Genomic DNA, 19,491 nt, shown 5'->3' with positions numbered 1-19,491 from the left:
ACTCAGATGTGAGTCCCTTGCTCATTGCACCATCAGGATTCAAGCAAGCCGGGCCGAAGACGCCTGAAATGGCAGAAACCGGTCCCCGGAAGCTTGTTTCCTTCCCAGTACAAGAATTGGCTTGGTAGTTTGGTTTGCCCTGTTCCCATCATGCACTGGGACAGGAACAGACTAATTTGCATATAGCCAAGTTCTGAGCTGGGATGGTGCAGTGAGCTAAAAAACGGTGATGGATCAAGCCCTGATCTTTGGACTGGGTAAGAGTGGTCTGCTTAATTCAGGCACTCTGTTCATCACCACCCCCTTTTCTGAATCATTTTGTCCACCATAAGCGTGGAAGGGTATACTCAGATGTGAGTCCCTTGCTCATTGCACCATCAGGATTCAAGCAAGCCGGGCCGAAGACGCCTGAAATGGCAGAAACCGGTCCCCGGAAGCTTGTTTCCTTCCCAGTACAAGAATTGGCTTGGTAGTTTGGTTTGCCCTGTTCCCATCATGCACTGGGACAGGAACAGACTAATTTGCATATAGCCAAGTTCTGAGCTGGGATGGTGCAGTGAGCTAAAAAACGGTGATGGATCAAGCCCTGATCTTTGGACTGGGTAAGAGTGGTCTGCTTAATTCAGGCACTCTGTTCATCACCACCCCCTTTTCTGAATCATTTTGTCCACCATAAGCGTGGAAGGGTATACTCAGATGTGAGTCCCTTGCTCATTGCACCATCAGGATTCAAGCAAGCCGGGCCGAAGACGCCTGAAATGGCAGAAACCGGTCCCCGGAAGCTTGTTTCCTTCCCAGTACAAGAATTGGCTTGGTAGTTTGGTTTGCCCTGTTCCCATCATGCACTGGGACAGGAACAGACTAATTTGCATATAGCCAAGTTCTGAGCTGGGATGGTGCAGTGAGCTAAAAAACGGTGATGGATCAAGCCCTGATCTTTGGACTGGGTAAGAGTGGTCTGCTTAATTCAGGCACTCTGTTCATCACCACCCCCTTTTCTGAATCATTTTGTCCACCATAAGCGTGGAAGGGTATACTCAGATGTGAGTCCCTTGCTCATTGCACCATCAGGATTCAAGCAAGCCGGGCCGAAGACGCCTGAAATGGCAGAAACCGGTCCCCGGAAGCTTGTTTCCTTCCCAGTACAAGAATTGGCTTGGTAGTTTGGTTTGCCCTGTTCCCATCATGCACTGGGACAGGAACAGACTAATTTGCATATAGCCAAGTTCTGAGCTGGGATGGTGCAGTGAGCTAAAAAACGGTGATGGATCAAGCCCTGATCTTTGGACTGGGTAAGAGTGGTCTGCTTAATTCAGGCACTCTGTTCATCACCACCCCCTTTTCTGAATCATTTTGTCCACCATAAGCGTGGAAGGGTATACTCAGATGTGAGTCCCTTGCTCATTGCACCATCAGGATTCAAGCAAGCCGGGCCGAAGACGCCTGAAATGGCAGAAACCGGTCCCCGGAAGCTTGTTTCCTTCCCAGTACAAGAATTGGCTTGGTAGTTTGGTTTGCCCTGTTCCCATCATGCACTGGGACAGGAACAGACTAATTTGCATATAGCCAAGTTCTGAGCTGGGATGGTGCAGTGAGCTAAAAAACGGTGATGGATCAAGCCCTGATCTTTGGACTGGGTAAGAGTGGTCTGCTTAATTCAGGCACTCTGTTCATCACCACCCCCTTTTCTGAATCATTTTGTCCACCATAAGCGTGGAAGGGTATACTCAGATGTGAGTCCCTTGCTCATTGCACCATCAGGATTCAAGCAAGCCGGGCCGAAGACGCCTGAAATGGCAGAAACCGGTCCCCGGAAGCTTGTTTCCTTCCCAGTACAAGAATTGGCTTGGTAGTTTGGTTTGCCCTGTTCCCATCATGCACTGGGACAGGAACAGACTAATTTGCATATAGCCAAGTTCTGAGCTGGGATGGTGCAGTGAGCTAAAAAACGGTGATGGATCAAGCCCTGATCTTTGGACTGGGTAAGAGTGGTCTGCTTAATTCAGGCACTCTGTTCATCACCACCCCCTTTTCTGAATCATTTTGTCCACCATAAGCGTGGAAGGGTATACTCAGATGTGAGTCCCTTGCTCATTGCACCATCAGGATTCAAGCAAGCCGGGCCGAAGACGCCTGAAATGGCAGAAACCGGTCCCCGGAAGCTTGTTTCCTTCCCAGTACAAGAATTGGCTTGGTAGTTTGGTTTGCCCTGTTCCCATCATGCACTGGGACAGGAACAGACTAATTTGCATATAGCCAAGTTCTGAGCTGGGATGGTGCAGTGAGCTAAAAAACGGTGATGGATCAAGCCCTGATCTTTGGACTGGGTAAGAGTGGTCTGCTTAATTCAGGCACTCTGTTCATCACCACCCCCTTTTCTGAATCATTTTGTCCACCATAAGCGTGGAAGGGTATACTCAGATGTGAGTCCCTTGCTCATTGCACCATCAGGATTCAAGCAAGCCGGGCCGAAGACGCCTGAAATGGCAGAAACCGGTCCCCGGAAGCTTGTTTCCTCCCCAGTACAAGAATTGGCTTGGTAGTTTGGTTTGCCCTGTTCCCATCATGCACTGGGACAGGAACAGACTAATTTGCATATAGCCAAGTTCTGAGCTGGGATGGTGCAGTGAGCTAAAAAACGGTGATGGATCAAGCCCTGATCTTTGGACTGGGTAAGAGTGGTCTGCTTAATTCAGGCACTCTGTTCATCACCACCCCCTTTTCTGAATCATTTTGTCCACCATAAGCGTGGAAGGGTATACTCAGATGTGAGTCCCTTGCTCATTGCACCATCAGGATTCAAGCAAGCCGGGCCGAAGACGCCTGAAATGGCAGAAACCGGTCCCCGGAAGCTTGTTTCCTTCCCAGTACAAGAATTGGCTTGGTAGTTTGGTTTGCCCTGTTCCCATCATGCACTGGGACAGGAACAGACTAATTTGCATATAGCCAAGTTCTGAGCTGGGATGGTGCAGTGAGCTAAAAAACGGTGATGGATCAAGCCCTGATCTTTGGACTGGGTAAGAGTGGTCTGCTTAATTCAGGCACTCTGTTCATCACCACCCCCTTTTCTGAATCATTTTGTCCACCATAAGCGTGGAAGGGTATACTCAGATGTGAGTCCCTTGCTCATTGCACCATCAGGATTCAAGCAAGCCGGGCCGAAGACGCCTGAAATGGCAGAAACCGGTCCCCGGAAGCTTGTTTCCTTCCCAGTACAAGAATTGGCTTGGTAGTTTGGTTTGCCCTGTTCCCATCATGCACTGGGACAGGAACAGACTAATTTGCATATAGCCAAGTTCTGAGCTGGGATGGTGCAGTGAGCTAAAAAACGGTGATGGATCAAGCCCTGATCTTTGGACTGGGTAAGAGTGGTCTGCTTAATTCAGGCACTCTGTTCATCACCACCCCCTTTTCTGAATCATTTTGTCCACCATAAGCGTGGAAGGGTATACTCAGATGTGAGTCCCTTGCTCATTGCACCATCAGGATTCAAGCAAGCCGGGCCGAAGACGCCTGAAATGGCAGAAACCGGTCCCCGGAAGCTTGTTTCCTCCCCAGTACAAGAATTGGCTTGGTAGTTTGGTTTGCCCTGTTCCCATCATGCACTGGGACAGGAACAGACTAATTTGCATATAGCCAAGTTCTGAGCTGGGATGGTGCAGTGAGCTAAAAAACGGTGATGGATCAAGCCCTGATCTTTGGACTGGGTAAGAGTGGTCTGCTTAATTCAGGCACTCTGTTCATCACCACCCCCTTTTCTGAATCATTTTGTCCACCATAAGCGTGGAAGGGTATACTCAGATGTGAGTCCCTTGCTCATTGCACCATCAGGATTCAAGCAAGCCGGGCCGAAGACGCCTGAAATGGCAGAAACCGGTCCCCGGAAGCTTGTTTCCTTCCCAGTACAAGAATTGGCTTGGTAGTTTGGTTTGCCCTGTTCCCATCATGCACTGGGACAGGAACAGACTAATTTGCATATAGCCAAGTTCTGAGCTGGGATGGTGCAGTGAGCTAAAAAACGGTGATGGATCAAGCCCTGATCTTTGGACTGGGTAAGAGTGGTCTGCTTAATTCAGGCACTCTGTTCATCACCACCCCCTTTTCTGAATCATTTTGTCCACCATAAGCGTGGAAGGGTATACTCAGATGTGAGTCCCTTGCTCATTGCACCATCAGGATTCAAGCAAGCCGGGCCGAAGACGCCTGAAATGGCAGAAACCGGTCCCCGGAAGCTTGTTTCCTTCCCAGTACAAGAATTGGCTTGGTAGTTTGGTTTGCCCTGTTCCCATCATGCACTGGGACAGGAACAGACTAATTTGCATATAGCCAAGTTCTGAGCTGGGATGGTGCAGTGAGCTAAAAAACGGTGATGGATCAAGCCCTGATCTTTGGACTGGGTAAGAGTGGTCTGCTTAATTCAGGCACTCTGTTCATCACCACCCCCTTTTCTGAATCATTTTGTCCACCATAAGCGTGGAAGGGTATACTCAGATGTGAGTCCCTTGCTCATTGCACCATCAGGATTCAAGCAAGCCGGGCCGAAGACGCCTGAAATGGCAGAAACCGGTCCCCGGAAGCTTGTTTCCTTCCCAGTACAAGAATTGGCTTGGTAGTTTGGTTTGCCCTGTTCCCATCATGCACTGGGACAGGAACAGACTAATTTGCATATAGCCAAGTTCTGAGCTGGGATGGTGCAGTGAGCTAAAAAACGGTGATGGATCAAGCCCTGATCTTTGGACTGGGTAAGAGTGGTCTGCTTAATTCAGGCACTCTGTTCATCACCACCCCCTTTTCTGAATCATTTTGTCCACCATAAGCGTGGAAGGGTATACTCAGATGTGAGTCCCTTGCTCATTGCACCATCAGGATTCAAGCAAGCCGGGCCGAAGACGCCTGAAATGGCAGAAACCGGTCCCCGGAAGCTTGTTTCCTCCCCAGTACAAGAATTGGCTTGGTAGTTTGGTTTGCCCTGTTCCCATCATGCACTGGGACAGGAACAGACTAATTTGCATATAGCCAAGTTCTGAGCTGGGATGGTGCAGTGAGCTAAAAAACGGTGATGGATCAAGCCCTGATCTTTGGACTGGGTAAGAGTGGTCTGCTTAATTCAGGCACTCTGTTCATCACCACCCCCTTTTCTGAATCATTTTGTCCACCATAAGCGTGGAAGGGTATACTCAGATGTGAGTCCCTTGCTCATTGCACCATCAGGATTCAAGCAAGCCGGGCCGAAGACGCCTGAAATGGCAGAAACCGGTCCCCGGAAGCTTGTTTCCTTCCCAGTACAAGAATTGGCTTGGTAGTTTGGTTTGCCCTGTTCCCATCATGCACTGGGACAGGAACAGACTAATTTGCATATAGCCAAGTTCTGAGCTGGGATGGTGCAGTGAGCTAAAAAACGGTGATGGATCAAGCCCTGATCTTTGGACTGGGTAAGAGTGGTCTGCTTAATTCAGGCACTCTGTTCATCACCACCCCCTTTTCTGAATCATTTTGTCCACCATAAGCGTGGAAGGGTATACTCAGATGTGAGTCCCTTGCTCATTGCACCATCAGGATTCAAGCAAGCCGGGCCGAAGACGCCTGAAATGGCAGAAACCGGTCCCCGGAAGCTTGTTTCCTTCCCAGTACAAGAATTGGCTTGGTAGTTTGGTTTGCCCTGTTCCCATCATGCACTGGGACAGGAACAGACTAATTTGCATATAGCCAAGTTCTGAGCTGGGATGGTGCAGTGAGCTAAAAAACGGTGATGGATCAAGCCCTGATCTTTGGACTGGGTAAGAGTGGTCTGCTTAATTCAGGCACTCTGTTCATCACCACCCCCTTTTCTGAATCCCCTGCAGCCTCAGCAGCAGCCTGCTGTCTGAGGGGTTCAAGGGAAGGGCAGTCTAACTGTGCCTTCCCCAGGTCTTCTCTGGAGGGTCCCCCTGAGCCCAGAAACTCAACTTGATCAAGTTCAAGCTCTTTAGGCTCAGTTTCCCTCAGCTCTCTCAGATCAGCCTCCTCAGAGACTTGATCCTCAACCTGGGGCAAGGGGGAAGGCAAAGCCTTAACCCTACTGCTCTTCTTCTTGGAAGGTGTCTGGTCCATTCTTCCAGTATCCAGCACCTGTTCAGTGGGGCATCTTCTGGCCTGTGACCTAGTCACAGCAAGCACATGTGCTGGCAAGCCTAACATTTCCATGTGAGTCCTCTGCTCCACTTCTGACCATAGTGATGACTCCAAATCATTGCCCAACAAACAATCCACTGGGAGGTCTGAACTAACCACAACTTTCTTTTGGCCACTTACCCCTCCCCAGGAGAAAGCAACAATCGCCATACTATGACTGGTAGTGACGTTGCTGGCATTGGTCACCAGGAAATCTGTACCTGGCATGATCTGTCCAGGGTCCACAAAGTTTGGTGTCACCATGGTGACACTGGCACAAGTGTCCCTATAGGCCTGAGCCATTTTGCCATTGATCAAGGGTGTCTGCCTGTATTTGCCCAAAGTATTGGGACTTGTGTCAGGGGATATATCCATATCCCCTCTACAGACAAGGACAGCCTGAGTGAGTGTGCCAACTAAGTTGTCAGACCCCTCAGTTCCCAAGGTTAACCCAACTAATGCCTTGGGAGGTGCACTACCACTACTGACTGTACTAGGGGGTGCAGTTGCCTTAGGGGCTGTAGTGGTAGGAGTTTGCCCTCCTCTTTTGGTGCACTCACTAAACCAGTGAGACTTACTTTTACAGTACTGGCACCACCTTTTTGACTGGCCTTCTTGAGTCTTCTTCTTCTGGGAAGCCTGACCCCCACCCTCTTTGGTTTGTTGGGGACCTGGTGAAGACTTCTGGTCATTTTGTTCATTCTTAGTATTACCCTTCTGGTCTGCTTTCTTCTGACCACCCTGGTTCTGGTTCTGGTTCTGCTTGATCCTTGTTCTGACCCATTTGTCTGCCTTCTTTCCCAATTCTTGGGGAGAGGTCTGATCTGAATCAACAAGGTGCTGGTGCAACAACTGGTTCTGACAATTGTTTAAAATGTGTTCTCTCATCATCAGATTATACAATCCTGTGTAATCAGTAACCTTGCTACCCAGCAACCAGCCCTCCAAAGCCTTAGTGGCACAATCCACAAAGTCAGACCAGTCCTGAGACTGAGTTTTCTGGGTGTCTCTGAACAGCAACCTGTACTGCTCAGTGGTTAAACCAAACCCATCAACCAGTGTATTTTTCAGGACCTGGTAATTGTTAGCATCCTCCACTCTTGTAGTGAGGAGCTTATCTCTACCTTTACCATCAAAGGAGAGCCACAGTATAGCTGCCCACTGACTCTGGGGAATGCACTGCACAGTGCAGGCCCTCTCCAAAGCAGCCATCCATTTCTGGATGTCATCCCATTGTTTAAAGGGGGGCACTATTTTTGTCAGGTGTTTAGTATCTAAACCCTTCTCTCTATCTCTTGGGAGATTGCTGCCACCAGTGGGAACTATCCCACTCATCTGCTGCTCTCTAGCAAAGGCAAGCTTTTCTTTGGCCAGGGCAAGTTCTTCCCTTTCAATCCTCAGAGCAGCCTGTCTCATTCTAGCTTCATGCTTTATTCTCTGGGGGGAAGTCAATCTCCTCTGGGGAGAGTTCCTTCTCCTCTGAGAAGAGACATTAGAGTGCAGAGATCTATTGGAGTCCCTAGAAAGAGATCTATCTCTCCTAACTCCAAGGTTAGGCCCACTTCGGGTCAGTACTGGGGGTGCCCCAGATCCTAGCCCAAGTAAGTCTAAGTTGGCCCTAGTTAGCCTTCTGACTACCTCAAGACCTTTGTCTACCTCATCCCCAGAGAGTTCCTCTTGATCCTCCTCCTCAACTGCATTTGCAGTGTTGGGGAGGTCTGGATCCCCAGAGGTACCCTCTAAGGCTGGCATATTCCCATCTAGCTGAGAAATCTTTCTCGCATCATAAGTCTCTAAGAGACCTATCAGAAAGGGAATGGTGGGGTTAGACCCCTGTTTCAGTTTCCTGGAGGTACACACTTGTCTCATCTCCTGGAAACTGAGAGCTGCATATCTTGAAGTGACCTGTGGAGGGTCAATAACCACAAGGGGGGTCTCAGTAGACTCTCCCTGGGTAGACATGCTTTTCTAGTGAGGTGTAAGTGGTGCACTTACCTACACTATATGTTTGCCTACTGATCCCTTGCTAGAGTTGTAGTTTAGGGTGTGCTAGGCCCTAGGAGCTACAACAGCTGGTTCAGTAGAACTCAGAGTATTCTAAGCTAAGTTATATGTACCTCAGTACTTATGTGATCTTTCAAATGATATTCTTAGGATATGTGTGGCAAAACAACAGCAAGCTCAAATCCCAACCGCTGCTCACCAATGTGAGAAGTTGGCCTGATATGCAGTGCTCACTATTCTAGTGATCACTATGTATCAGTCCAAACAACCCTTATTGATGATTGGTTGTAAGTCAACCTTATAGACCAGCTATCCTAGTAGTATGGATACGAGCAGTCTAAGGCTAAGACTCTAGAGGGCGTGTTAAGCCAGCTGTTTTACCATCACATTACCCCTTGAACACCAAGTGAAAGGACACCACACAAGTTGTTATCAAAAATAAAGTGTATTTATTTATAACAGGACTACCCTGGCTCTTTATGAGACAGGGAGCTAAGCACACAACAAAACTCTTAAAGAAACACTGAAAGTCGCACAATTTACACAGATGCCCGAGGGGCACGAAAAACCATATACTATGAAAGTGGAATGCGAAATTACTAGCAGGTAAGTAATACTTTTCTAGACTTTAGAATCGCTAGGCCTACAATACTAAACACTTAGGTTAGGAGCAGGAGGCCTGTGGACGTCGTGTGCAGAGTGGGAACTCTCACGCGTAAGGCGGGAAAAAGTCTATGGATGCTAGCAATTGCAAAGTTACTGTTCTCGGGCGAACCCGACTAGGTGGGTCGAAAACGGGAGTGGATCCGAACACCTAGGGTGTTGGACTATGCTGGAGCACTGGAGTACTCAGTTTACCTAGCCCAAGGGCTGCGGCTGCATAAGGTTGAAGTTGCGTCGGAAACCCTCGTTGAAGAACCAGGAGCCTGAAGAAAGAGTTGCTGGCAGGCGGCCAGTGAAGAAAGTTCGTGGAGATCCAAGCCTGGATCAGGGAAGAAGAAACCTGTAAGCAGAGGGGACCAAGTTCTGAATCACTAGCCGGTGATTTGAGTGGGCACCAGGATGGCACCGGATGAAGTCACCTCAGCCAGGTGAGTGGGCGCTGCTGGGCTCTGCAGTCTCTCGGACCAGGAGGCGTTGTCAGCGACCAGGATGGAGGTGCGAGCTGTCCCACGTAGGTACTTGCTGTCGACGTCGCTGGACCCAGGATTGGGGCAACAAGTCTTGGCAAATGCAAGGCCCATGCGGTGGACCTAAAATGGCGTCTTGAGTGGACCAGGAGGGTCCAGGGTGCTTCTCTGAAGAAGGGAAGCAATGGCCAGTCTGGAGCAACCAGACCAGCAGTCTTTGTCGTCGTGGAGCGTCGTAAAACGTCCACTAGCCAACGGGCAAGTGACCGGGACAACGCGGTGAGCAGCAAAGAGCAGAAGGGCCCCACGCAGATCTCGTGGATGCAGGGGGGCTGATCTTCGGTGCTTGAGCTGCTCAGGGTCGGGGCTTCTCTCACCCCAAAGCACTCGGTCGAGGGTCACTCGGTGGTCGTGCTGGACAAGCGTCGTGCAGTTCTGAAGATGGCCGGTCCCTCGAGGTCTCGTCGCACCCACGGATAACAGCTGGGCTGATGATGTAGGTTGAGGTCAGAGGTGCCAGGGAAGCCGGTTCTCGTCATGCTGGAGCAGTCTTGATCCGAAGGAGAGACTGGCAACAAACCGCGATGCTTGGTTGGTGCCTGCTGCTGCAGGGTGACTACTCCTTAGTCACAAGGGAGAAAATCTTGAGAAGAGTCTTGAGTTCTTCGGGTAGAAGGTCGGTTCACGATTCAAAGATTGATCTAATTTGGAAGGGGGCCTGCTCCTACCTTTATCCTGAAAAAGGGGGCTGGCACGCGACTAAGTCCTGCCCTATGGGTGGGACCAGGAGGGGGGTGGTTACACCCCTCTCCTTTGGCGGGCTTTCCCCAGCTCAGGGTCTGGTGTGCCCCTGGAACTGGTTCAAGCCGGCCTATGCACAGTGAGCACCGGGGTGCCACTTGCAGTCACCTTCCTCTAAAGCCCTGCCTACCTAGAATACACAAAACCCTGTCTGGGGCGGTGCTGGCACCGCCCCTGGCAGGAAACCCTTTGTCCTTGCCTCCTGCTCTGGGAGGACTCCCAGCAGCAGGAGGGCAGACTTGTGTCTCGGTGGCAGCATCCATTTTGTGGAGCTAAGGCTCTGTCTGACTTTAACCGGGGTTATAGGTTACATACATGTCGTGTCCCTCTAGAAGGGTGGAATGCTAACCCCGTCGCCAGAATTGGCGAGAAGTTAGTATTCCAATTCGTGTGACACCTTACTCGACATGTTTTGATAAAGCGATACCAGAGTTGGCATATAACCGCGAGGATTATAATGCACTTAAGAGTATATGGTATGCGATATCATGGAAACGGCTAAGGGATGGATCCCGAAAGCCGCAGACAGGCTCAGCTCATGCCAGAGCACCATCTCACACGATTCCAAGCACTCTGCCTTCAGGATTGTCAAGGCCTGCCATAGGAGTGACTGATAGGAGATCTGTGTGTCATTTAGGTTTAAATATAGGTATACTATATTTAAAGCAAAGGGTGATTACACCACCTTGCCCCAGCTGTCAAGCAGCCAGTTGTGTCAGTTTAGTTAGTCAGCCCAGGGGTGGCATAATACATGCTCCAGCCCCTGGGAGACTTCTGGGTGCACCTCAGCCCTGGGTACAGGGACTTAGAGAGGGCCCAGTGCCAATTCAGTACCTGGGTACAATTTGGAATAGAGAGAACAGCTAGGCTGTGGGTCTGATTAGCAGGCCCACAACCAGGGAAGTCGTAAACCAGTGAAGCAAAAAGCAAAAAATCTGGGTGATTATAGGATTGCAGACCCTACTCTCCTACACTGAGGATTTGCGATCAAGAAATGGATCCATAACCTGGTTACAATCTCCACCTAAAATGAAAAAATCATCCTTATGTTGAGTACATTTATGTGTAATTAGAGGCCAAAAAGAACAGTCAGGTTGAGTTGGGCCATAAACATAAAAAATAGTTAAAGGAATGGAGTTGATGAGCAGCTTAGTCAAAATCCATCCACCATTGTCGTCGTTCTCTTGTGTTAAAACTTTACATTTCAGTTTTTTATGACATAAAATGGCAACACCGTTCTTTTTGTTGATAGAAGGGGAAAATAAGACCGCTTCTACCCAATGTCTTTTTAATTTAAGGGATTCATTTTCAGTAAGATGAGTTTCTTGTAAGAGGACTAAATTAGGATTGTAAGATGCTAAATGGGAAAGGACTCTCTGCCATTTAATAGGACTATTAAAACAGTTTACATTCCAAGAGATAACTCTGAATGCAAATAAAATACAAGATTAATAAAAACAAAAATTGCAATAACGTATATACATAACAAATAGCCGAAGTGTAAAAGAAAATATGAAAGGAAGTGAATAAGAAGAAATGTAATAAAAATAGATTTAGAGCAAAGAAGAGAAGAGAAGAGAGAGAGAGGTCTGTACAAGTAGCAGAAATAATGATAAGAAAATAACACTGGAAGAAAAATACATAGAACCAAAGATTAAAGGAGGTAAACCAGTGAAGAGGTAAAAGGGGAAGAAGAGAAAAGGAAGGGGGAAAAAGGAGAAAAGAGAGGACGAGACAGTACATATCCAGATGGATGACTGAAAATAACGTACCTGAGGGGAACATACAAAGGATGGGTGGGATAATGGCGACACTCAACAAGAGGAACTGCTCGACGGACGGGACTCCTATTCGCACAAGGACAAAATTGAAGAAAAGGAGTCACATGGAATAGGGTAAGAGCGACGCGAACTTGTGGTGGATATAAGAAGGTAAATAACTAGAGAGAGATCAATAGGGACATATATTGTAAAATACCTATAAAAAAAAATTAACATGGTAACAAGAAAACAAAATATGAGCGGGGAGGATTCCCACAAGAGACGCCAATTGACCGACCAATCAATCAATCAATCAATCAATCAATCAATCAATTTGTAAAGCTCGCTACTCACCCTTGAGGATCTCAAGGCACTGAAGGGGGGGGGGGGGTGCCGCTACTGCTCGAATAGCCAGGTCTTGAGGTGTTTCCTGAAGGTGAGATGGGTCAGTCGTAGGTGTGCGGGGAGGGAGTTCCATGTCTTGGCTGCCAAGTAGGAGAACGATCTTCCTCCGGTGGTGGTTCTGCGAATCAGAGGGACGGTGGCGAGTGCGAGGCTGGTGGAGCGGAGCTGGCAGGTGGGAGTGTAGAACGACAGGCGGTTGTTGAGGTATTCGGGGCCCGAGTCGTGGAGCGCTTTGTGTTCGTGGGTGAGCAGCCTGAACGTGATCCTCTTGCTGACGGGGAGCCAGTGTAGGTTTCTCAGGTGGGCAGATAAATGGCTGTGGCGAGGGATGTCGAGGATGAGTCGTGCGGAGGCGTTCTGTATGCATTGAAGGCGTTTCTGAAGTTTGGCTGTGGTTCCTGCATACAGGGCGTTTGGTGACGAGGGTCTGGGTGACCGTCTTCCTGGTTTTAGTGGGGATCCACCGGAAGATATTTCGGAGCATGCGCAGGGTGTTGAAACATGAGGACGAGACTGCGTTGACTTGCTTGGTGATCGTAAAGGAGGAGTCCAGGATGAATCCCAGGTTGCGTGCGTGGTCCGTGGGTATCGGTGCGGTGCCCAGCGTCGTGGGCCACCAGGAGTTGTCCCAGGCGGATGGGGTTTGCCGAGGATGAGGACTTCCGTCTTGTCCAAGTTGAGCTTCAGACGGCTGAGCTTCATCCATTCTGCGACATCTTTCATTCCGTCCTGGAAGTTGGCTTTGGCGGTGAGGGGGTCTTTGGTGAGGGAGAGTATCAGTTGGGTGTCGTCGGCGTAAGAGATGATGTTGATGTTGTGTTTGAGTGCGATGGCAGCGAGGGGGCTCAAGTAGATGTTGAAGAGGGTAGGGCTGAGTGAGGAGCCCTGGGGTACGCCGCAGATGATCTTGGAGGCCTCGGAGCAGGAGGGTAGGAGGCGGACTCTTTGGGTTCTGTCGGAGAGGAACGATGTGATCCAGTCTAGGGCCTTTCCTTGGATCCCAGTGTTGTAGAGGCGGGTTATTAGGGTGTGGTGGCAGACGGTGTCAAAGGCTGCAGAGAGGTCAAAGAGGATGAGGGCGGCTGTCTCTCCGTTGTCCATCAGGGTCCTGATGTCATCGGTGGCTGCGATGAGGGCTGTCTCGGAGCTGTGGTTGGCTCGGAATCCGGACTGGGATGGGTCGAGCGAGTTGTTTTCTTCGAGGAGTGCTGTCAGCTGTTTGTTGACGGTCTTCTCGCTGACTTTAGCCAGGAAGGGGAGGAGAGAGATGGGGCGGAGGTTCTTGAGGTCTTTGGGGTCCGCTGTTGGTTTCTTCAGTAGGGCGTTGATTTCTGCGTGTTTCCAGCTTTCAGGGAATGTGGCTGACGTGAGGGAGTTGTTAATGATGTTCCGGAGGTGGGGTGTGATGATGGTGTCGGCTTTGTTGAAGATATGATGAGGGCATGGGTCGGAGGGGGAGCCGGAGTGGATGCTGTTCATGACGCGGGTGGTGTCTTCGGTGCTGATGGGGGTTCATGCGTTGAGGCTGGAGGTGGATGTCGTTGGTTTGGTGGTTGGGGGTGGGGTATGGGGTCCGAAGCTGTCATGTATGTCTGTGATCTTGCGGTGGAATAATGTGGCGAGGGAGTTGCAGAGGTCTTGCGACGGTGAGATGTTGTTGTTTCTGGCGCTGGGATTGGAGAGCTCTTTGACGATGCTGAAGAGTTCCTTGCTGTTGTGGGCGTTGTTGACCAGCCACTCTTTGAATGATGTCCTTTTGGTGGTGCGGATCATCTGGTGGTATTCGCGGGTGGCGTTCTTGAGGGCTGTCATGTTTTCTTGTGTCCGCTTGTGGCGCCAGGCTTTTTCGAGGGTTCTGCACGATTTCTTTGCGATTTTGAGGGTGTCTGTGAACAATGCGGTTTTTCTGTTGCTAGTCTTGCCTGGGCGTCTCTTCAGAGGGGCGAGGTCGTCGGCGCAGTTGGTGATCCACTGTGCGAGGTTGTGCGCTGCATTGTTGGTGTCGGCAGGTGGGTTCTGGCTCAGCGATGCGGTCAGTTGGTCTGTGGTGACTTTGCTCCAGCATCTGCGGGGATCTGTGGTGTCTGGTGGTGGGAGGTGGTCTTTTTGAAGGTGAAGTGGATGCAGCTGTGGTTGGTCCAGTGTAGTATGGAAGAGTGAAACACTCGAAAGGGGTTTTTAGAGAATCAGATTATCGAGGCGCGCTACCTCAGTTATACGTTACAGGGTTTGGATTGACATGTAGGTATGTAGTGCGTGAAGAGCAGACGGAAAAACACCCTTAACCGTCTAAAAAGTCAAGGGACTAAGCAAATATATACAGTTACGCTCTCGCTACTACAGTAATTTATCACACAGACAGTACAGTACAATGACTGGTAGTTATTCGTAGAGACAGAAGCAGATTCTTTGGTGTGTTCTTGGTTACAGCAAGAAGATGTTTATTTTCTCCAGACTCTTGAAATTTCATACAAAGCCAGCCGACACGTGTTTCGTCGTGTGCAGTTGAGTCAACACGACTCCTCAGGGCTTAAAGCTCAGTATAATCTTGGCGATTAGGTCTGGACTGGTATTCAATTGTTAGAGGATTATGTCATAGAGAGACGATGTTTAGTGTAACAGTGACTAAATAGAAACTGTGCGTTCTTTGAGGGTAGTCACGAAGAAAGTACTAATGTTTTAGGCAGTCTGCCTGGTTGATTGTCAGGAATCTTGGACTCTCTGACTATTGGTGTGCGTCAGGCAGAAACCGGGAGGGGATCCTTCTGGTCGCAAGAACACTGGAAACGGGTGCGTTTCTAGTCAGGCGGTGCGCCGTATTTTGGTCTCCCTCCTCTTTAGGTTCCCGGTCGCCGTCTCTCGGTAGTATGGAAGAGTGGCTGAAGGAGACGTGGTTGCTGGCGGAAAAGATGGGGTCGAGTGTGTGGCTGGTGAGGTGGTGGGCGTGTCCACCAGTTGCTTGAGTCCGAGGTTGGTGAGGATGTCGAGCAGGGTGGTGGTGTTGCTGTTGTTGTTTTTCTCCAGGTGGAAGTTCAGGTCCCCTAGGAGGATGTACTCTGGAGAGGCTAGGGCATGCGGGCTGATAAAGGTTCCTCTGAGGGTGGTCTGGGAGTCAGTGTGGTTCTGGAAGTGTAGGTGTTCGGCGGCGGTGAGTGTGTCTTCGGCATTGGTCGTGACGCTGATGGTGGTCCTGTAGATGATGGTGACTCCTCCTCTGGTTTTGTTGACGCGGTCCTTCCGGGTGATTTTTTAGCCGTCCGGGATGGCTATGCCGATGTTGGGGGCCGAGGAGGCGTTCATCCAGGTTTCTGTGAGGAAGGCGACGTCTGGAGCTGTTGTGTCGAGTAGTTCCCAGAGTCGACGGCGTGTTTGTGGACGGAGCGGGTGTTGAGCAGGATGCACTTGAGGTGGTTGTTGTTGTCGTTGCTGTGTATGGTGGGTGGGGTGCAGGTACGGAGTAGGTGAATTTGCAGGCTTGGCAGGTGAAGGGTCCATGGGTGCGCTTTGGGGTGGCTTGGTAGCAGGCGGGCGGTCGTCCGGTGTTGAGTGCGTTGAGGGAGGCGGAGTCGTATCTCAGTCGGGCAGCTTGGCTTCGGCAGGGGCCAGGGGTTCCGGCGCTGGGCGCGGTCCAGGCACGGACGGGCGCAGACGGGCTTGCCTTTGGTGCACCAGCGGCGCACCCGCTGCGCGCATCCGCTGCACAGCCGCGCAGTGGCCTCCATTAAGAAGGGCCGAGGGAGGAAGGAGCAGGTGGGAGGGGGAGCGGGGGTCCAATCAGCCGAGGGGGGCGGGGCCGTATGGGAGGCAGCGGCGGGCGCGGGAGGCGGGAGAAAAAACGGCGGGAAGGTAGAGGCAGCAAGGGGGCAGCAGGGGTGGTGCTAACGCGGTGGGGGAGCGACCTGGCCTGTGACCAGGGCCGACAGTGAAACCTAAATATATAACATCAATAGGAACACAAAAAAAGAAAAAGATAAACATGCACAAGTGAAATACTTAATCAACCACTAGACGACATGAAGGCATCCATGGCAACGCAAACTTTGGTAATAATATAAATGCAAACCTCCAAAGGTAACCATAAATATTAAGGACTAACAGGGGCGCACCTAGGTGCTGTGAAGAAATAAACCCCAAAGCACATATTAAGTCATTCATCCACTAGAAGAAGTAGAAGTGTCCATGCAACTAGTGGATTGAAGGTGAATAAAATGCTTAAGTTCACCATGATCTTGAAAGGTCCATGTTCGATTTTGGTAAGTGACCTTGAATATACATGGATGAAACAGTCCATATCTAGTTCCAAGAAAACGTTAAGGTGCTCGAAGGTTGAAAAACTCTTTTCTTCTTGATGCAGTGGCATTGGAAACGTCTTGAGAGAGGTATACTTTCTGGCCTAACAATAGGACTTGATGTTTGGATCTCGCTGCGGAAAGGACTGAGAGAAGATCTGTAAATTTCAAGAATAAGATAATAACTTCTCGTGGCTTAGTAGAAGCAGGTGCACGCGGACCCAGCTGATGTGCCCGCTGGATGGAAAGAGAGGTAGTAGGAGGCATGTCCAGTAGTTTCGGAAGAAAAGAGGTGAAGAAAGGAACAGGATCATCACCTTCCAGGGATTCTGGCAAACCGTAAATACGAAGGTTATTCCTCCTGTTTCTATTTTCCAAATCTTCAGTGTGTTGCTGGAGGGTCAGGACCGACTTTTCCAATGTTGAGATACGTTGGGAATTAGATTGTATCTCTGAAACATGTTGCTCCACAGATGTGATTCTTGAGTCCACTGTTGACCATTTTTCCTTCAGGAGAAGCATCTCATTATTGGTTTCCTAAACAAATGGTCGCGAAGCGCGGATCTCTTACAGAATGAATTCCATAGAAATAGGAGAAGACGGCCTATCTGGTGAAGGAGGATCATGTTTCAGTCTTTTGGTTGAAGATAGAGGAGGAGACGACTTGGATGTTATGGACTGCACTGAGGAAAACGGTTGGGTGTAGCACCAGCCATTTGCGTCACAGCAGTAGAAATGTGGGAAGTTGAAGAAGAAGTCGGAACTTGAGCACTCTTAGAAGAAACAAAAATTAATTTTGGTTTGCGCAATTTTCCCATAGAGATAAAGGCAGATGAAACCAGTGCATTAAGCCTCAGCAAATGACAATTGTCCACAGGCGATTAGTCATCAGAAAAACAAGCTCAGTGGAGTACCAAAAACACCAGTAAGGCATCTACCAAAATGAGAATGCCCCTCAAAGGTTTTGTCCTGGCCCAAAAGTCCTGCCAATGGCACATTGTGAGCCAGGAAGGCTCTGAAGCTCTGGGGTACCACCAGCACACAGGCTGATCCAGGCTCAGCAACCTTAGGCTCTGAATACAGGAGGTTGTTCTCCCAGTAAATGAAAATTGTTCCAGACTGATCACTGTTGGCCTGGTCTGCAGCCTGCTGCCGCAGACCCATGAAAGAAGGACATTTTCTCTGCCCTCTACAGAATTCCTCCCTGGAGGGGCCTCCTTCCTGCTGCCAATGGGTTAGCTCAGGCAGGCAGTCCAGCTATCTGCTCCCCTGTAGGTTCCAGGGCATCCCCCTCAAGGGCTGCTTCCTCCTGGACTGTGGAAACTACAGGGGCCACTTTCCCGCGCCCCCTGCCTCTTCTCTCTAAGGCCGGTCCCTGCGCCTCTCTCTCAGGCTCCAGGACCTCCTGAGCACCCCTACAGGCTGCCATTGACTGGGTGGTCACGCACGCCCAGTCAGGCAGACTCTCCATCCTCAGGTGAGTACTCTTCTCCACCTTTTCCCAAGGTGAACTCTCCAAATTGTTCCCTAACAAACAGTCAACAGGCATGGCGGTCCTCACAGCTACCAGAAGAGTACCAGAGACCACGCCCACACTGAAATGGAACCTGAGCCATTGGACACTGACTCTCAGTGTTGTCGGCGTTAAAAACTCGGCAGAATGCATGTGGGACAACCTGATCTTGACACCTTTATATAAAAGCTAACTATGTTTGATGTACTACCAGTGTGGTGTGCATTTGTAGTGTTGTCACTTGATAAAAGCAGGCTGAGCGCCCTACTCGCGAGATTGTAGCTGTAAACGCCTGAGGCTTGAGCCGGGCGGTATCTTCCCTGTCCTCATTGAATTCTTTTACTCGTTAGCACTTGCCCCATGTGTCCTCTCCCCCCCAGCACTAGCGCGCCGATTTAGGGTGTCGTTTGTTGCTTCATCGAGTTTATGGTGAAGGCATCTTTTAATTGGTAGTTTTTAAATATACATTTGGCACTCACTAAAGTCAGCGCTGTCTCCCCACAGAGTGTCCGGCCGATATTAGGGCTGAGATACCGGGGACTCGGGCGGAGGGCTAGCGGCGGCCATCTTGGGTGAGTCAACAACATAAAAGCATACGGCCATGGCTCCGCGCAGCTGACGCGCTCAGCGGTCGCGCCGTTTTAGCGCCGGAGTTACGCCAGAGTTCAGCCCGTCTGCGCCCATCCGCGCTGAGGACGGGCTACAGGACGGGCTGCATACCGGGTTCCCTGACTCTTTCCCTCAGGTATCACACTCCTATACCTTGGAGGAAATGCTGGCTTGGAAACCGATTGACTCCCTGTGCCACCATAGGTATACCCCTGAGGAACTACTGCTCATAGCCCCACATAATATACGTACCCGGAGCCCTGACACATTCCCCACGATTAACCATTCACCTATTAATTTACACTCCTCACCTAAAAATATTTGCTCGGAGAAAGGATACCTTATCAATGTTCGCTCTATAATCAAAAACAATGTAGCCTTTCATGATTTTGTGTTGGCTAGAAGGCCTGCCTGGGTCTTTGTCACGGAAACTTGGGCCTCAGAGACCTCAGGACACGACCTCCTAATGGCTATTCCAGAGGGTTATGCAATACACAGATTTGACAGAGTTAAGCGAAGGGGAGGAGGATTAGCTATTCTCTATCAGTCGCATCTTATCTGCCGCATTAATGCCCTGTCGGCACCATCCGACCCCTTCCAGGTCCTACATTTCTTTATCTCTTCATCTCCTTCAGCTTCCTTTGTTGGCCTTCTTGTGTATAGGCCTCCAGGCCCCAGATCCAAATTCAGCAGTGACCTGTTTAGAATCATGGAGCCATATGTTGGCCATCCCCACTTCACTATTCTAGGTGACTTAAAGTTCCACTTAGATGACCCCACCTCTAAAGATACCTCCTCCTTGGTCGATCCCCTTGAAGCCTGTGGCTTTT

The sequence above is a fragment of the Lissotriton helveticus genome, chromosome 2_1 (assembly GCF_964261635.1).
Source record: "Lissotriton helveticus chromosome 2_1, aLisHel1.1, whole genome shotgun sequence".
Lineage (NCBI taxonomy): Eukaryota > Metazoa > Chordata > Amphibia > Caudata > Salamandridae > Lissotriton > Lissotriton helveticus.
This window is presented reverse-complemented; position numbering follows the sequence as displayed.